The sequence below is a fragment of the Macrobrachium nipponense genome, chromosome 23, assembly GCF_015104395.2.
Source record: "Macrobrachium nipponense isolate FS-2020 chromosome 23, ASM1510439v2, whole genome shotgun sequence".
NCBI classification, from domain to species: Eukaryota; Metazoa; Arthropoda; class Malacostraca; order Decapoda; family Palaemonidae; genus Macrobrachium; species Macrobrachium nipponense.
Genome location: NC_061090.1, coordinates 58166622 through 58187236, shown reverse-complemented (window position 1 = coordinate 58187236; position 20615 = coordinate 58166622).

Genomic DNA, 20615 nt, shown 5'->3' with positions numbered 1-20615 from the left:
CGAAGAATACTAATTATTGATAGGTTTGGAAAGCGTCAGGAATATATTATACATTATACATATCTACATATCCATAACACATGCATATATATATATATATATATATATATATATATACACAAATACATATCATAACAGCTACCATCCTCTCTATCTATACATCATCTTCTCAACATTTATCTCTGCCCATATTCCCTTATGGAGCTGTGTTTGCTCTCTGTACAGCAACTAAATCCTCATCCATCATCGTTTGGTTAGACGGGTTCCCGGAAGTGTCCGTCCACGAGATCGGGACCAGCGGACGAAACACCATTAACATTACCCAAAGTGCATTAAGCCTCTAAAAAACAACCCTGTGTTTTTCCCCCAGCAACGAAACCATCCCGGGGGATGTAAACAGACCCTGTAGATCTGGTTATGTTGGAGATATTTTGCTTATGTTGGACTGGTTATGTTGGAGATATTCTGCTTATGTTGGAGATATGCTGCTTATGTTGGAGATATGGTAGTTATGTTGGAAATATTCAGGTGATGTTATAGATATTCTAGTTATGTTGGAGAAATGCTGGTTATGTTACAGATATTCTAGTTATGTTGGAGATTTACTGGTTATGTTGGAGATATTCTGGTTATGTTGGAGATGTTCTGGTTATGTTGGACTGGTTATGTTGGAGATATTCTGGTTATATTGGAGATATTCTGGTTATGTTGGACTGGTTATGTTGTAGATATTCTGGTTATGTTGGAGATATTCTGGTTATATTGGAGATATTCTGGTTATGTTGGACTGGTTATGTTGTAGATATTCTGGTTATGTTGGAGATATACTGGTTATGTTGGACTGATTATGTTGGAGATATTCTGGTTATGTTGGAGATATACTGGTTATGTTGGACTGATTAAGTTGGAGATATTCTGGTTATGTTGGATTGATTATGTTGGAGATATTCTGGTTATGTTGGACTGGTTATGTGGGAGATGTTCTGATTATATTGGAGATGTTCTGGTTATGTTGGAGATATACTGGTTATGTTGGAGATATTCTGCTTATGTTGGAGATATTCTGGTTATGTTGTAGATATTCTAGTTATGTTGGAGATATACTGGTTATGTTGCAGATATTCTGGTTATGTTGGAGATATTCTGGTTATGTTGGACAGGTTATGTTGGAGATATTCTGGTTATGTTGGAGATGTTCTGGTTATGTTGGAGATATTCTGGTCATGTTGGAGATATTCTGGTTTGGAGATGTTCTGGTTATGTTGGACTGATTATGTTAGAGATATTCTGTTATGTTGGAGGTGTTCTGGTTATGTTGGACTGATTATGTTGGAGATATTCTGGTTATGTTGGAGATATACTGGTTATGTTGGAGATATTTTGGTTACTATGTTGGAGATATACTGGTTATGTTGGACTGGTTATGTTGGAGATATTCGTGTTATGTTGTAGATATTCTAGGTATGTTGGAGATATACTGGTTATGTTGGAGATACTCTGGTTTTGTTGGAGATATTCTGGTTATGTTGGACTGGTTATGTTGGAGATATTCTGGTTATGTTGAAGATATATTGGTTATATTGGCGATATTCTGGTTATGTTGGAGATATACTGGTTATGTTGGAGATATTCTGGTTATGTTGGAGATATACTGGTTATGTTGGACTGATTATGTTGGAGATATTCTGGTTATGTTGGACTGGTTATGTTGGAGATATTCTGGTTATGTTGGAGATATACTGGTTATGTTGGAGATATTTTGGTTACTATGTTGGAGATATACTGGTTATGTTGGAGATATACTGGTTATGTTGGTCTGGTTATGTTGGAGATATACTGGTTATGTTGGACTGGTTATGTTGGAGATATACTGATTATGTTGGACTGGTTATGTTGGAGATACTCTGCTTTTGTTGGAGATATTCTGGTTAAGTTGGACTGTTTCTGTTGGAGATATTCTGGTTATGTTGGACTGGTTATGTTGGAGATATTCTGCTTATGTTGGAGATATTCTGCTTATGTTGGAGATATTCTGGTTATGTAGGACATTTCCGGGTATAATGGACAGTTCTGGTTATGCTGGAGATATTCTGGCCGTGTAGGAGATATTTAGGGTTATATACGAGATATTCTGGTTACGCTGGAGATATTGTAGTTATGTAGGAGCGTAACTTTACTTTCAGTGTACCTTTCTTTATTTTAAGTGTGTACCTTTCTTCACTTTAAGGATGCAACTTTCTTTACTTTAAGAATTATCCTAAGAGCGTCACCTCTCCTAATCTTCAAATTGTACCTTTTTTCGTCTTCAGAGAGCGAACCTTTCTCTATCCCGGAGCGTTCCTTTCTCCATCTTAAGGCTTTGCCGGTACTCGGAGCCAAGTCCCAATAATCGGCTGGGTAATAACGCGAAATCATCCACCGTTAGTCGTAACGACCGGTCGTTAGGAACCACCGGGGAAATCACAGTCCTCGGACCGGAAGTCCCCAAAAGGGGTGGAGTAATTGACCACTCCGAAAGATGGAGTGAATTCACCTCTGCTGACAATTAGAGAGTACGTTCAATTGTGAAGAGATCAGCTATGAAAAAAAAGAAAATAAATAAATAAATAAATAAATAAATAAATAAACACATAAGTAAATAAACAAACAAATAAATAAATAAATAAACAAACAAACAAATAAATATATAAATATAGAAACATGAGTAAAAACGCGAAAATTACCAGAAATCCAAATCTCGAAAAATATCCATCACGTGATTTGAAATACGTGATGGAACCCTGTGTGTGTACAGCAGTCTAGATGAAAGGACAAACACCTTACCCCTCTCCATCCCCACCGCCAAAAGCATTCGAGGTTTGCTTTCGCAAAGCAAAACCACCCGACGACGACGCACTCGCAGATGATCAGTGCAACCGCATTCAGCCGAGGTTCTCTCGTCTTTTGGGTGTTCGGCTCATGATGCAAGTCGATCATCTTCAAAGGCTCTTTGATACTGAACGCTCATTGACGGCACCACTATCTGTCATCGGATCTCAGGCGTTTAATCAGCACTGATGGTGATGCAATAATAGTCTTCCTGCTGCTTGTAGTACTTCTTTTGCTGTTTCTCCTGACTGGATTTCTCAGCCCGTTAGTTAATTAATTTATTTATTCATTTATTTTTTTTTAACTGATGTCATCTTTCTATATCTCCCTTTCCTTTTTACCTACTGTCACTTCTTTCGAATGAACACCGTAATATTCTTTGGAAGCTTGAATTTCAGTCAGTGGCCCCTGTGCTGCGGTAGGCTTGTTCCATGTGAATAGGGTTCATCTTCTGAATAATAATAATAATAATAATAATAATAATAATAATAATAATAATAAAAATAATAATAATAATATACTTTATTAAAAGTAATGGCTACTTCAGCAGCGTTACGCTTGTGTAGAGATTCTTCTGTATTTTTCGATACAGCCGCTATGCGCAAAAATAGTGAAGATCTCTACACAAGCGTAACGCTGCTCAAGTAGCCATTATACTTTTAATAAAGTGTGCTTGAGAGAGGGTCTGCTTCCTAATAATAATAATAATGTAATAATAATAATAATAATAATAATAATAATAATGATAATAATAATAATAAGAGAGAAAGAGAGGGAAAAAATGGATAAGTATCAAGATCTGAAAATAGAAATAGAAGGATAATAAGGGATCTTTGGGAATGCCAGTGGAAATCGTACCCATAATCATAGGAGTACTAGGCACGATCCCAAGATCCCTGAAAAGGAATCTAGAAAAACTAGGGGCTGAAGTAGCTCAAGGACTCATGCAGAAGAGTGTGATCCTAGAAACGGCACACATAGTAAGAAAAGTGATGGATCCTAAGGAGGCAGGATGCAACCCGGAACCCCACACTATAAATACCACCCAGTCGAATTGGGAAGGACTGTGATAGAGCCCAACAATAATAATAAGACGTATAAAATCCCCCTAGGTTGCAAAACATATTTTGACTTGGATCATTCTCTTACCGTTTATTGATATCAACATTTGTGCGTACTGTACCCCACTTGTATAAGTATTATCGAGATCTTATAATATTGGGTAATATATATAAGATAAAAATCTCTGTAGGAAAAATTTCAGGAAGTTACAATGACCTTTGTAGGACTAGGATGCCAGACTGTGTGAAGATTAGTTTGTGGTCTGTCAAAATTATCATCGCTACAGTTCTGGTTGGATATTTAAGTGGTTTCTAACCATCGTCACAAGTCATCGTTCCAGAACACTTCCAGAATCTTTGAACAGGAAGAGAGGAATAAGCGTAGCTGGCAGACGAAGGCCACCAGAAGTCACCCCTTGAACAGACATGACTGGAATAGAATAGCAAATAGAACTTAGGGCGAAAGCCAAGTTCTGAGACCTATGAGGTCATTCGACGCTGCAAAAGAAATTGACGATGAAAAGTTTGAAAGATGTAACAGGAAGGAAACCACTCAGTTGCACCATGAAGCAATTGTTAGGAGAGGGTGGAAAGTAAGGTGGGAGGAAGAGAATATGAACGGAGGTGCAGTAACAGGGACGAAAGGGGGTTGCAACTAGGGGCCTCAGGAAGGGACGCTGCAAAGAAACATTCAGTAATGCCTACAGTGCACCGCATGATGTGCACTGACGGCATTACCCCCCAAGGAAAACCACAAAATGCTGAAGACCAGGGACGGAAGTATCACTCCGCCAAAGGCTAACAAAACAACGGAGGTCGTAAGTAACCAACATTAGGAACTCCTTGCTCTTAACGTCCAACGCATAACGGACGCTATTCCCCCTTCCCCAAGGAGGTTACGGGACAACAGGAGACGCTTGTATCCACGACCGTAGGGACTTAAAACGACAGAAGCCGGACTTTAATTCATCCTCCCTATCTCAAGGAGACTGAGGGACGCCTCCGTAGGAAGTCGCGGGAGAAATGCGCCCGAATATGACAGCTACAGCCATCGACTCTCTCGTAATTCAAGGCCGGTAGCGAGTATCGGAGACTTTCGACCAAGCGTCGCGCGTTACTGGCGATTGTATGTTACTTTTGTAAGTTACAGTCGAGAGTACTACAGAGCGCCGGTTGTTCCAAGGCTACAGGCAGCGAGAAGCGGAATCTTGCAATTTGCGATAATAGTAGTATGAGTGGCCTGCCTGGTCGGTTGGAATTTGTAACGCAATTTCTGCGAGAATTATTATTGGTTTTTACTGATTTTCTTTTTCTTTTTCCAAACTTCAATGCTACGATGGGGAATGGAACGTTTCTTCTTCTTCTTCTTCTTCTTCTTCTTCTTCTTCTTCTTCTTCTTCTTCTTATTATTATTATTATTATTATTATTATTATTATTACTATTATTATTATCTTCTTCTTCTTCTTCCTTCTTTTTCTTCTTCTTCTTATTCTTCTTCATTCTTCTTCTTTCTTCTTACTTCTTCTTCTTCTTCTTCTTCTTTTTTTATTATTATTATTATCATTATTATTATTATTATTATCATTATTACCATTACGTGGCGTCAAGATGAAACTTCGTCTCTTGATAATCTTCCCCGGCTGATTTTGACAGAAATACTTACAATACTCGAAGGAAAAAAAAAATGACAAAACACCGTTCAAAAAACATCCTTACATCTCTGAAAATAATAATAAAAAACTATCATTCTTTTAGTAGCCCATCAATGTCCAAACACACATCACCTTCAAAGCCTTGGGCACCTCTGAATCCAAGGAGAGTAAATATCAGATTTAAACTCCCTAATGATAACAGATGAGTACCGACCTTCAAAAAAAAAAAAAAAAAAGAAGTTAAATCTTAAAAAAGAGACTGTTTATATATATATATATATATATATATATATATTATATATATATATATATATATATATATATATATACATGTACACAGTCTCTTTTTAAGTTTTACTTTTTTTTTTTTTTGAAAGTCGGTACTCATCTATTATCATCAGGGGAGTTTAAATCTGATATATATATATATATATATATATATATATATATATATATATATATATATATATATATATATATATATATAGAGAGAGAGAGAGAGAGAGAGAGAGAGAGAGAGAGAGAGAGAGAGAGAGAGAGAGAGAGAGAATTGATCAGCAGCAGAAATTGAATTTTGTACGTTCATCTACACTACTACGTTATCTACCTCATCTCGTCCATCACTCTATCGGGTTTGTCGGGCGTGGAGATATTGGAACTCACTTATGTTTTTTTTTATTTACTTATTTATTTATTTATTTATTTATTTTTTAGACTAGACGACTTCGTCATGGAGAAAGAGATTACACTGTCGCTGTAGTGGAAGGATATAGATAACTGAGTAGACCAAGGAATGGAATATGTGATTTGGGACCCAAATTTTAATTAGTAATTGACAAAAAGTAATAAAAATGGATAAATGGAAAATATATCAATGTAGGAAGAATGGATTATGGATAAAGGCCGATAAACCGGAATTTAGGTACTTTAGTGAATACCAGAAAAATACACAGGCAAGATACCAATCAGTTCTGTGGGAAATTATCAAATAATAAAAAAAAATACAAATAAAAATGTCATTAGAGGATGTAATGAAGTGAAAAATAACCACAAGCAAAATATTCTTGATGAAACGAATTACAACCCTGATAGAAATACAGAACTAAAGTAGTGGAATTTATTTTGTTATCCAAGTTTTTTTTTTTTTTTTTAATGAGATGAAATCTGTCTCGCGGGATAAGAAAGTGTGATGTAACAGTTACATTGTTATACCTGAATACGAGAGAATTGAGAGTAAAAGGTTACAAAAGGTGTAAAAGGAGGAAAATCTCAAAGCAGTTGCACTATGAAACCACTGTTAGTAGAGGGCTGAGGAGAGTAAGATGGAAGAAAGACAATATGAAAGGAGGTGCAGTAAATGGAACGAAAGGGGTCGCCGCTAGAGGCAAAAGAAAGGGACGCTGCAAAGAACCTTCAGTAACGCCCACAGTGCAACGCGTGAGGTGCACTGACGGCACTATGCTTAGAGACTATTAATTGTAACCAAGGTCCACTCAACACAGAACATTCTCATCTACATACAGGTCTATTTTTGCACGATGACGATAACAGTAGTTCTGAAGGAGTTGCTTAAGAAACCCTCGTCTTTTTCATGATAAAATTCATTGTGGACTTGAATAACATTATCCGTAGACATACTAAGGCCTTTTCAGAACGAAACTGATTGCCAATAGAAGCATCAGCTTCAATCTTAGAGCCTCTTTGCTTACTTGTGAAACGAGCAAAAAAAAAAAAAAAAATTATGGAATTCATTCTTCACGAGTAAATAGACGCAGATACATTTAGCTTTCCCATAACGAAATGTGTTTAAGTATGTTTAAACCTTTAGCCTTTTCGATGACTGTTGAACGAACGAAGTGAAAAAAAAACCAACGTCTTGGAATGAATCAAATTGAAAAGTTCCCCCCCAAAAGCCCATTGGATTCCTCGTGTACCCTTCGGGGTCGCCGAAAACAATATTCCATCGCGAAAATCTTTTGTCTCTGACACACTAATGGCTATTGCCTCTTGTCCGCTGCATGGAGGTCATTATGAGAGAAATATCTCGTCGGAAATGGAGTGGAAGAGTTTACCTCGGGTTAAATCGCAGTGGGCAGAGAGGTGCATTGTAAGAAAGGGACTCCAAGTATCTTTCGGGAACGACGGTCAGGTTCTAATGAGCCGCGAAGTTACTCGATCATTCTCGGCCTCTTTACTCCAACTAACAAGGGCCAGAGAAGGGTGACGTATAGGATAAGGCTGAAGGATGACGTATAGGATAAGGCTGAAGGATGAGAAACAGGATGAGGCTGAAGGATGAAGAATAGGATAAGGCTGAAGGATGAAGTATAGGATAAGGCTGAAGGATGACGTATAAGATAAGGCTGAATGGATGAGAAACAGGATGAGGGCTGGAAGAATGAGGAATAAGATAAGGCTGAAGGAAGAGGAATAGGATAAGGCTGAAGAATGAGGAATAGGATGAGGACTGAAGGATGAAGTATAGGATAAGGATGAAGGTAATGACGCATAGGATATGGCTGAAGGATAAGGAGTAGGATCAGCCCGAAGGATAACATATAAGACAAGGCTGAAGGATGAGGAATAGGATAAGCCCGAAGGATGAGGAATATAGGACGGCTGGATGAAGATTTTGGTAAATGAAAAGGTTATTGAAATCAACAGTATATTTTTCTATTCTCGAAAAGATTGCAGATTACTGATATATTTGTAGGCCTACAGGCAGCGTTTTATATATATATATATATATATATATATATATATATATATATATATATATATATATATAAAACAAGAAGAATTTTTACCTACTATGCTTATAAAGGATATGAACCTAGTTAATTACTGATAGTTACAACAAAAAATATATATTTATATATACATACACACACACACACACACACCACACACACACACACACACACACACACACACATACCATATATATATATATATATCTATAATATATATATATATTATATATATATACCTATATAAGACATAAAATCGTCCTAAATTCGAATCTGTGTCTTAACAAGCCTTTAACCGATACCCGCCTACATCTATATTTCAATCAACTGGTTCTAGTTTCAATTTCTCGTTATCCAATTCCTTATTTATTGATGGAGTGAGGGCTCGAGAAAAGGGGGGATTAGGGGTAGACGGTGATTAAAATTGAACAAGAGAAGCGTCGAACGACAGAAAAAGGAAATGGGATTCAAATGGCAAGATTACTACTTATCTTTGGGCACCAGAAGTATTTTTCTTTTATTTGTTTCTCTGTTCTATTCTTGCGATGTATAGATAGAAACAGGCTTGCAAATGAGAATGGTGATAAGAAGGAGTCAAGACATATCTATTATATATAATATATATAATGTATGAATGCCATATAATATTATATATATATATAGATAATATTATAGATACTTATATATATAAGATATATCTTAGAGAGAGAGAGAGAGAAGAGCGATGAGGAGAGAGGAGAGAGAATAATAAATTATATATAGTAGTACTATTGATATAGGTAGTTAAGATGTGTATGTCTGAATGCATATTTTAGTATTTAAATATATATGTGTATGTATGTATGTATGTATGTATGTATATATATATAAATATATATATACACATATATATATATATATATATATATATATATATATATATATATATATATATATATATATATATGTATATATGTGTATAACTGAATCACGAAAGTTTGGAACGTGATAAATCCATAAATAAAGTTATAAGCCACGAAGGAAAAATAAACAACGGAGTGTTTGCAAGATCTTTCGACGCTCAACGTCCTTTACTCAGCAGATAAACTGACTTACATGAGGAATTGACAGTACAGGAAAGCTCGTATAACTGACAGATAAGGACTATAAAGAGATTAGTACCTAGAATCGGGCACACCTGGAGAAAGAGTAACCTCTCCAAACAAGCATAAACATGGGTACAATTTAAAAAAACAAAAAGATTAAGTCAATCTGCTCAGACACAAGGACAAGACAATTGAAGGATAATATAGGGTGGCAGCATAATTATATCTTTGAGGTCATTCTTAAACATGTTACAAATACAAGGGTCTAAATGAAACAGGCCACGACTAATATTAAAATTACAATGTGAAGTAAGTTGTATTATAGCAGATTAAGAAAGATTTCGTGATAAGACATCTTTTTTTCCTTGCAATTACTGAACTACCAATCTAATTTATTCGGTGGTTGTTTTCACTTAAATAAATGAATATTGCATTAGATAGTTGCCCAGTTTTTACAGAATATTTATGCTGGTTTAATCTTATTTCTAAGTCCTTGCTCGATTGTCCGAGATAAAAAGAAGGGCGGTCCATACATGGAATTTTATACATTATGTTGTTGCTTTCTCTGGGGCCATTTTTTTTATTAACATTCCTTTTAGTGTGTTGTTATAGGAAAAGACAAGGTTGACCTTAAAGGCTTTTAACAATGATTTAATAGTTTCAAATCCGTTAAAATAAGGTAGACTAAGAATGTTCTTAGAATTTTCTTTCTCCGTGTTACTTACACTAAAAAACTTTTTGTGTGCTTTATTATATCAAATATCTTATACATGTGAAGGATAACATAAATCTTTCTCTATTTTTCTTATGTGTTCAATTTCTTGATCCAAATATTGGGGACTGACAATGCGCAATGCTCGTAAAAACATAGAAAAAAAATTTATATTTTTATGTTAAGATGGTGGCCTGAATAGAAATGAACATAAGTTAAGTTGTTGGTTGGTTTCCTATAAATGCTGAATTTACATTGAAATGGTTTTCTATGTATCAAAACATCTAAGAAAGGGAGGCAATTGTCTTTTTCCAATTCTAGAGTAAGCTTAATCGATGGTACTTACGTGAGATGTAGTCAGCTTTATCTAAAATTGCTATACTATTTGACCTATCAGCTTTTGTAATGTGGATAGTATTGTCCTTTTTAAGATTGGTCAAACTTTTCTTATAGCAAGCAGGGAAGTTACTTTCATGCTTAACATTGGTATTGTTTACGGAGCTGCCAATGTTAAGCATGAAAGTAACTTCCCTGCTCGCAGTAAGAAAAGTTTGACCGATCTTAAAAAGGACAATACTATCCACATTACAAAAGCTGATAAGTCAAATAGTATAGTAATTTTAGATAAAGCTGACTACATATCACGTATGCAAGCCCTACTGGATGATGATGTGACTTATAAAAAACTAAAAAAAAATCCCCTTGATCAAGTCATAAAAACTTTAGTAGCACAGTGAAAAATATCCTTAAAGATAAAACAAAACTACTAGGCAAATTGTCAGTCAAATCTCCTTCGCTACCTTATCTGTACAGATTAGTTAAAACGCACAAAGAAAATAACCCTATGCGGCCTATTATCATAATGTTGGTTCAATTTCATATAAACTTTCGAAATATATCACTAAGATCTTGTCCCCGTTACATGGAACTATCTCCGATTCTCATATATATAATTCTCTAGATTTAGTTGATTAATTAAATAAAATTACTCTTTGCCCCACTGATAGATTCGTTAGTTTTGATGTATGTTCTCCTTTTACTAAAGTCCCTATAGACTCTATTTTAGAATATCTTAGTAATGAACTAACTCAGCATGAATTACCTCTACCTATAAGTCACATTATTTCATACACTAGGTTGTGCATTTGTGATTGTAAGTTTATATTCAATGGTGAATTTTATCAAAAAATATTTGGCATGGCAATGGGAAATCTTTTATCACCACTCCTCTCAAACTTGAACATGGAATTCTTTGAAAAACGCTACTTACCTAATATCATTTATATTCCTGTAAAGTGGTATAGATATGTTGATGATATTTTAGCTGTTCTGCCTGTTGGTATTGATGTAAATGATTTACTTTCTAAATTAAGTAACCAGGTACCATCGATTAAGTTTACTCTAGAATTGGAAAAAAGACAATTGTCTCCCTTTCTTAGATGTTTTGATACATAGAGAACCATTTCAATGTAAATTCAGCATTTATAGGAGACCAACCAACTACTTAACTTATGTTCCTTTCTATTCAGGCCACCATCTTAACATCAAAATATCAATTTTTATTTCTATGTTTTTACGAGCATTGCGCATTGTCAGTCCCCAATATTTGGATAAAGAAATTGAACACATAAGAAAAATAGGGAAAGATTTATGTTATCCTTCACATGTATAAGATATTTGTTATAATAAAGCACTAAAAGGAATGTTAATAAAAAATGGCCCCAGAGAAAGCAACAACATAATATATAAAATTCCATGTATGGACTGCCATTCTTTTTATCTCGGACAGTCGAGCAAGGGCTTAGAAGTAAGATTAAGCCAGTATAAATATTCTGTAAAAACTGGGCAAACCATCTGATGCATATTCATTCATTAAGTGAAAACAACCACCGAATAAATTGGATTGGTAGTTCAGTAATTGCAAGGTCAAAAGATGTCTTATCACGAAATCTTACAGAATCTGCTATAATACAACTTACTTCACATTGTAATTTTAATATTAGTCGTGGCCTGTTTCATTTAGACTCTTGTATTTGTAAAATGTTTAAGAATAACCTCAAAGATATAATTACAGACTTAAATACAAATTAGTTGCCTTAGAGATATCTTCGTTGTATATGTATGTTTAAAATGTATTGCGAATATGTATTGTGAATAAGGTTTTGTTTACCTAAGTTCTGAATAGCTGTCACCCTATATTATCCTTTAATTGTCATGTCCTTGTGTCTGAGCAGATTGACTTAATCTTTATAATCCCTATCTGTCAGTTATACGAGCTTTCCTGTACTGTCAATTCCTCATGTAAGTCAGTTTATCTGCTGAGTAAAGGACGTTGAGCGTCGAAAGATCTTGCAGACTCTTCGTTGTTTATTTTTCCTTCGGAGCTTATACCTTTATATATATATATATATATATATATATATATATATATATATATAATATATATATATATATATCTATATATATATATATATACACACACACACACACACACACACACACACATATATATATATATATATATATATATATATAATCTATATATATATATATATATATATATATATATATATATATATATTCTTATATTCTTTATCTGGGAATTTTTCATTGACCCGGACAATGGACCCACAGTTCCCTTATATACAAAATACTTTAATTTATTCATAGGGAGCTCACGAATTTCGGTAACTGAACAATGCCCTCCGGTAAGTCAAATATAGTTTTCGAATTTTCATTTTATTCTGAAACGAGAAAATGTGTCCATCAACATTTTATCTTTTTGTCGTCTTTTTCCTTTTTTTCAAGTTGTCGAAGACTTCAGGGGAATTTTATTTTAGGAAGCAAGTTTTTTTCAAAGGGAACAATATTACTTTTAAAATGTACAACCTCCCTTTTAAAACGTACAACCTCCTTTTAAAATGTAAACCTCATTTTAAAATGTACAACCTCCTTTTAAAATGTACGACCTTCCTTTTAAAATGTACAGCGTCCTATTTAAAGTGTACAATATTATTTTTAAGATGTACAACCTACCTTTTAAAATGTACAACCTCCCATTTAAAGTGTACAACATTACTTTTATAATGTACAACCTCCTTTTTTAAAATATACAACCTCCTTTTTAAGTGTACATTACTTTTAAAATGTACAACCTCCCTTTTAAGATGTACAACCTCCTTTTTAAAATGTACAACCTCCTTTTTAAAGTGTACATTACTTTTAAGATGTACAACCTCCTTTTTAAAGTGTACAACATCTTTTTCAAAGTGTACAACCTCCTTTTTAGTGTACAACCTCCCTTTCAAAATATACCACCTCCCTTTCAAAATATACAATCTATATTTTAAACCATACAACTTCTCAAAATGTACAACTTCCATTCCAAAGTGTACAACATCCCTTTCAAAATGTACAACCTTCCTTTTAGTGTACAACATCCCTTACAAAATGTACAACCTGCCTTTTAAAGCTTACAATATCCCTTTTAAGGTGTACAACTTCCCTTTTAAAGTGTACAACCTCCATTTAAATGCGCACATCCTCCCTTTAAAAGAGAACAACATAACTTTTTAAATGTAGAATCTAATTTTTAATGTGTATAACCTCAATTTTAGATATAAAACTTCCCTTATAGAGTATAAAACTCCCCTTTCAAACTATACAAACTTTTTCAAGTATTCAAAGTACGACCTCCCTTTAAAAGTGTAAAAAAGTCTACAACCTCCCCTCGAACTAGCAATATGAAGACTGACAAACGCTGGGACGAAAATCTCTCTCTCTCTCTTTCTCTCTCTCTCTCTCTCTCTCTCTCTCTCTCTCTCTCTTTCACATAGACCTAAAATAAAGAAATCATTTTATGCCAACGCCGTTGTTAAATCTAATACTAAATTAGCTAATTTTTTAAAAATATAATTTTGGATATTTACTACCTTCTCAATTGTAACATTAGCTTCTTTTTGGCAGGAATGAGCGAGGTGGGAAATCTTGCTCCCGAGTGACCATAAGGTTCAAGTTCTTATACCCCGAGATAAGAAAGATTTGCTTAATGAATGCATATAAGGCTTAGATTCATTATAGCATAATACTAATGCTTTTGTTTTTTACCATCGTAACAGTTGCAAAAGTAATTTTCCAAGCCTAATGGCTACAGAGAGAGAGAGAGAGAGAGAGAGAGAGAGAGAGAGAGAGAGAGAGAGAGAGAGAATAATATAAGTTAAATATGCGAACATAATCAGGAAGATAGTAATTGTGACATCACACACACACACACACACACACACACACACACACACACACAGAGAGAGAGAGAGGAGAGAGAGAGAGAGAGAAGGGCAATAATATAATTTAAATTCATGAATATAATCAGGAAGAGAGAGAGAGAGAGAGAGAGAGAGAGAGAGAGAGAGAGAGAGAGAGAGCCGTCTTTATCAGGGCGTTGAAGACCCCCAGATAATCGACAGCTTAAAGCCGCGTCTCACGTCGTGATAAAAAAAAAACTCCCTCGCGTCAAAGTCGATGAAATTCCGTCGGCAAAACTCGTAAAAAGGTAATGATTTTCGCTCGGAGGGCGGGAGGGGGTGGGGGGGGGGGGGTGGGGGGGGGGGGGCGAGGAGGAGGAGGAGGAGGAGTAGGAGGAGAGATGGTAGTGTGGTCAATCCGTCCCTTCTTGACAATTCGTCCCTTCTTGACTTGGTCAATTCGTCCCTTCAAGGGATGGTCACTTCGCTCGTTTATGTGTGTGTGTGTGTGTGCGTATATATATATATATATATATATATATATATATATATATATATATATATATATATATAATATACATAATATGTAATATAAAATATATAATATATATACTATATATATATATATATATATATATATATATATATATATATATATATATATATATATATATATATATATATATATATATATATAAATCAATTATGTAAACCTTACTTAATAATTTCTATTTTTTAGTTAGAGAGAGAGAGAGAGAGAGAGAGAGAGAGAGAGGAGAGAGAGAGAGAGAGAGAGAAAACCAAACGGTCTACAGCATCAGAATGACAAATTTTTCGGTCTCCAGTCAAAAGTAAGCACCCACAATGCATTCTATCGAAGCTGGATGACGTCATTTTAAGCTGGATGCCGTTATATTAGTACATTTTAAGTTGGATGACGTCATATCAGTACGTTCTAAGTTGGATGACGGCATTTAGTACATGCTAAGCTGGATGACGTCTTTTTAGTACACTCGAGGCAGGATGACGTCATTTAGTAAGTGCTAAGCTGGATGACGTCATTTTAGTATATTCTAAGCTGGAGGACGTCATTTTAGTACATTCTAAGCTGGATGACGTCATTTTATTAGTACATTCTAAGCTGGACTGACGTAATTCAGTACATTCTAAGCTGGAGGACGTCAGTTCAGTACAGTCTAAGCTGGATGACGTCATTTTAGTACATTCTAAGTTGGATGACGTAATTTCAGTACATTCTAAGTTGGATGACGTTATTTCAGTACATTCTAAGTTGGATGACGTAATTTCAGTACATTCTAAGCTGGATGAAGTCATTTCAGTACATTCTAAGCTGGATGACGTCATTTCAGTACATTCTAAGCTGGATGACGTCTTTTAGTACATTCTAAGCTGGATGTTACGTCATTCAGTACATTCTAAGCTGGATGACGTCATTTTAGTACATTCTAAGCTGGATGACGTCATTTCAGACATTCTAAAGCTGGATGACGTCATTTTAGTACATTCTAAGCTGGATGACGTCATTTCAGTACATTCTAAGCTGGATGACGTCATTTCAGTACATTCTAAGCTGGATGACGTCATTTTAGTACATTCTAAGCTGGATGACGTCATTTCAGTACATTCTAAGCTGGATGACGTCATTTTAGTACAGTCTAAGCTGGATGACGTCATTTCAGTACATTCTAAGCTGGATGCGTCTTTTAGTGCAGTCTTAAGCTGGATGATGTCATTTTAAGTACATTTTCTAAGCTGGATGACGTCATTTTAGTACATTCTAAGCTGGATGACGTCATTTTAGTACATTCTAAGCTGGATGACGTCATTTTAGTACATTCTAAGCTGGAGGACGTCATTTTAGTACATTCTAAGCTGGATACATAATTTCAGTACATTCTAAGCTGGATACGCATTCAGTACATTCTAAGCTGGAGGCTTCATTTCAGTACATTCTAGCTGGAGGACGTCATTTTTAGTTACATTCTAAGCTGGATGACATAATTCAGTACATTCTAAGCTGGATGACGTCATTTACAGTACAGTCTTAAGGCTGGAGGATGTCATTTCCAGTACATTCTAACGATGGATGAACGTATTCAGTACATTCTAAGCTGGATGACGTCATTTCGTACATTCTTATTTCGTGGTTAGAATTCGTATCTAGTAAATTATAAGCTGGATGACATAATTTCAGTACATTCTAAGCTGGATAAACGTCATTTCCAAGTACATTTTGTCTTGAAGCTGGAGGAATGTTCATTTTCAGTACTTCTAAGCTGGATGACGTCATTTTAGACATTCTAAGCTGGGATGACGTCATTTGTAGTGGCAGTCTAAGCTTGGATGACATGTCATTTCAAGTACATTCAAGCTGGAATGACCGTCATTTAAGACAGTTCTTAAGCTGGATGACGTCATTTTTGTACATTCTTAAAGCTGGAGGACGTCATTTTAGTACATTCTAAGTGGGGGAGGACATAATTTTAGTAAATTCTAAGCTGGATGACGTCATTTTAGTAACTTCTAAGCTGGAGGACGTCATTTTAGTACATTCTAAGCTGGAGGACGTATTTTAGTACATTCTAAGCTGGAGGGACGTCATTTTTAGTACATTAAAGGCTGGAAACTATTTTAGTACATCTAAGCGGGTGACGTCATTTTAGTACATTCTAAGCTGGAGGACGTCCTTTTTAGTACATTCTAAGCTAGGAGGCGTTATTTTAGTACATTCTAAGCTGGATGACATTAATTTCAGTACATTCTGGAGCGGAGACGTCATTTTCAAAGTACATTTTCTAAGATGGACGGATGTATTTCAAGTACAGTCTTAAGCTGGATGACATTAATGGTTCAAGTACAATCTAAGGGGATGACGTTTATTCTCAGTACTTCTAAGTGGAAGAGGTCTTTTCATTTAAGTACATTTCTTAAGCGGATGACATCATTACAGTTACATTTCTAGATGGATTTGAGTCATTCAGTACATTCTAAGCTGGAGGATGTAACATTTCAGTACATTCTAAGCTTTGTGGGATGACTTCATTACATTCTAAAGAGGGCGTCATTTAGTACATTCTAAGCTGGAGGATGACATTAAACCATAAAAATTTCAGTAATTCTGAGGCTAGACGCATCTTCAGTACATTCTAAGTGGAGGACGTAATTTCAGTACTTCTAAGTGGAGGATGTCATTTCAGTAATTCTAAGCTGGATGACGTCCATTTCAGTACATTCTAAGCTGGAGGATTTCATTTCAGACCTCTTAAGGATGTATTTGACTCATTTGGTTTAGTACATTCTAAGCTGGATGACGTCATTTTATAATTCTAAGCTTGGATGAGCATTTTAGTTGCAGTCTAAGCGGATGGAGGTCTTTTTCAGTACTTCTAAAGCTTGGATGACGTCCATTTTAGTTACATAAGCTGGATGACGTCATTTTAGTGCAGTCTAAGCTGGATGACGTCATTTTAGTACATTCTAAGCTGGATGACGTCATTTTAGTACATTCTAAGCTGGAGGACGTCATTTTAGTACATTCTAAGCTGGATGACGTCATTTTAGTACATTCTAAGCTGGAGGACGTCATTTTAGTACATTCTAAGCTGGATGACATAATTTCAGTACATTCTAAGCTGGATGACGTCATTTCAGTACATTCTAAGCTGGAGGACGTCATTTTAGTACATTCTAAGCTGGATGACATAATTTCAGTACATTCTAAGCTGGATGACGTCATTTCAGTACATTCTAAGCTGGATGACGTCATTTTAGTACATTCTAAGCTGGATGACATAATTTCAGTACATTCTAAGCTGGATGACGTCATTTCAGTACATTCTAAGCTGGATGACGTCATTTTAGTACATTCTAAGCTGGATGACGTCATTTCAGTACATTCTAAGCTGGAGGATGTCATTTTAGTACATTCTAAGCTGGATGACATAATTTCAGTACATTCTAAGCTGGAGGACGTCATTTCAGTACATTCTGAGCTGGAGGATGTCATTTCAGTACATTCTAAGCTGGATGACGTCATTTTAGTACATTCTAAGCTGGATGACGTCATTTTAGTACATTCTAAGCTGGATGACGTCATTTTAGTACATTCTAAGCTGGATGACATAATTTCAGTACATTCTAAGCTGGATAAACATAATTTCAGTACTTCTAAGCTGGATAACATAATTTCAGTACATTCTAAGCTGGATGACGTCATTTTAGTACATTCTAAGCTGGATGACGTCATTTTAGTACAGTCTAAGCTGGATGACGTCATTTTAGTACATTCTAAGCTGGATGACGTCATTTTAGTACATTCTAAGCTGGATGACGTCATTTTAGTAGTTATTCTAAGCTGGATGACATAATTTCAGTACATTCTAAGCTGGATAACATAATTCAGTACATTCTAAGCTGGATGACGTCATTTTAGTACATTCTAAGCTGGATGACGTCATTTTAGTACATTCTAAGCTGGATGACGTCATTTTAGTACATTCTAAGCTGGATGACGTCATTTTAGTACATTCTAAGCTGGATGACATAATTTCAGTACATTCTAAGCTGGATGACGTCATTTTAGTACATTCTAAGCTGGAGGACGTCATTTTAGTACATTCTAAGCTGGAGGACGTCATTTTAGTACATTCTAAGCTGGATGACGTCATTTTAGTACATTCTAAGCTGGAGGACGTCATTTTAGTACATTCTAAGCTGGAGGACGTCATTTTAGTACATTCTAAGCTGGAGGACGTCATTTTAGTACATTCTAAGCTGGAGGACGTCATTTTAGTACATTCTAAGCTGGATGACGTCATTTTAGTACATTCTAAGCTGGAGGACGTCATTTTAGTACATTCTAAGCTGGAGGACGTCATTTTAGTACATTCTAAGCTGGATGACATAATTTCAGTACATTCTAAGCTGGATGACGTCATTTCAGTACATTCTAAGCTGGATGACGTCATTTTAGTACATTCTAAGCTGGATGACATAATTTCAGTACATTCTAAGCTGGATGACGTCATTTCAGTACATTCTAAGCTGGAGGACGTCATTTTAGTACATTCTAAGCTGGATGACATAATTTCAGTACATTCTAAGCTGGATGACGTCATTTCAGTACATTCTAAGCTGGAGGATGTCATTTCAGTACATTCTAAGCTGGATGACGTCATTTTAGTACATTCTAAGCTGGAGGACGTCATTTTAGTACATTCTAATCTTGATGACATAATTTCAGTACATTCTAAGCTGGAGGACGTCATTTCAGTACATCTAAGCTGGGGAGGCTGTCATTTCAGTACTTCTAAGCTGGATTGACGGTCATTTCAGTACATTCTAAGCTGGATGACGTCATTTCAGTACATTCTAAGCTGGAGGATGTCATTTCAGTACATTCTAAGCTGGATGACGTCATTTCAGTACATTCTAAGCTGGATGACGTCATTTCAGTACATTCTAAGCTGGAGGATGTCATCTTCAGTACATTTTTTTCTAGCTGGATGACGTCATTTTAGTACATTCTAAGCTGGAGGACGTCATTTTAGTACATTCTAAGCTGGAGGACATAATTTCAGTACATTCTAAGCTGGATGACGTCATTTCAGTACATTCTAAGCTGGATGACGTCATTTTAGTACATTCTAAGCTGGATGACATATTTTCAGTACATTCTAAGCTGGATGACGTCATTTCAGTACATTCTAAGCTGGAGGACGTCATTTTAGTACATTCTAAGCTGGATGACATAATTTCAGTACATTCTAAGCTGGATGACGTCATTTCAGTACATTTCTAAGCTGGGAGGATGTCCATTTCAGTACATTCTAAGCTGGATGACATCATTTTAGTACATTTCTAACCAGGAGGACCGGTTCAATTTTTAGGTACATTCTAAGCTGGATACGTCCATTTTCAGTACATTCTAAGCTGGATTGGATGTCATTTTAAGTACATTTCTAGCTGGACACGTTCATAAGTACATCTTAAGGCTGGAGGACGTAATTTTAAGTACATTCTAGCTGGAGGACGTTCATAGTCATTTCTTAAGCTGGATGGACATTTAATTTCAGTACATTTTCTTAAGCTGATTGACGTTCATTTCGTAACATTTTCTTTAAGCTGGAGGACGTCAATTTCATTAACATTCTTTTAACTTGATGACGTCATTTCAGTAACTTCTAAGCTGGATGGACGTCATTTTCAGTATCATTGCTAAGCTG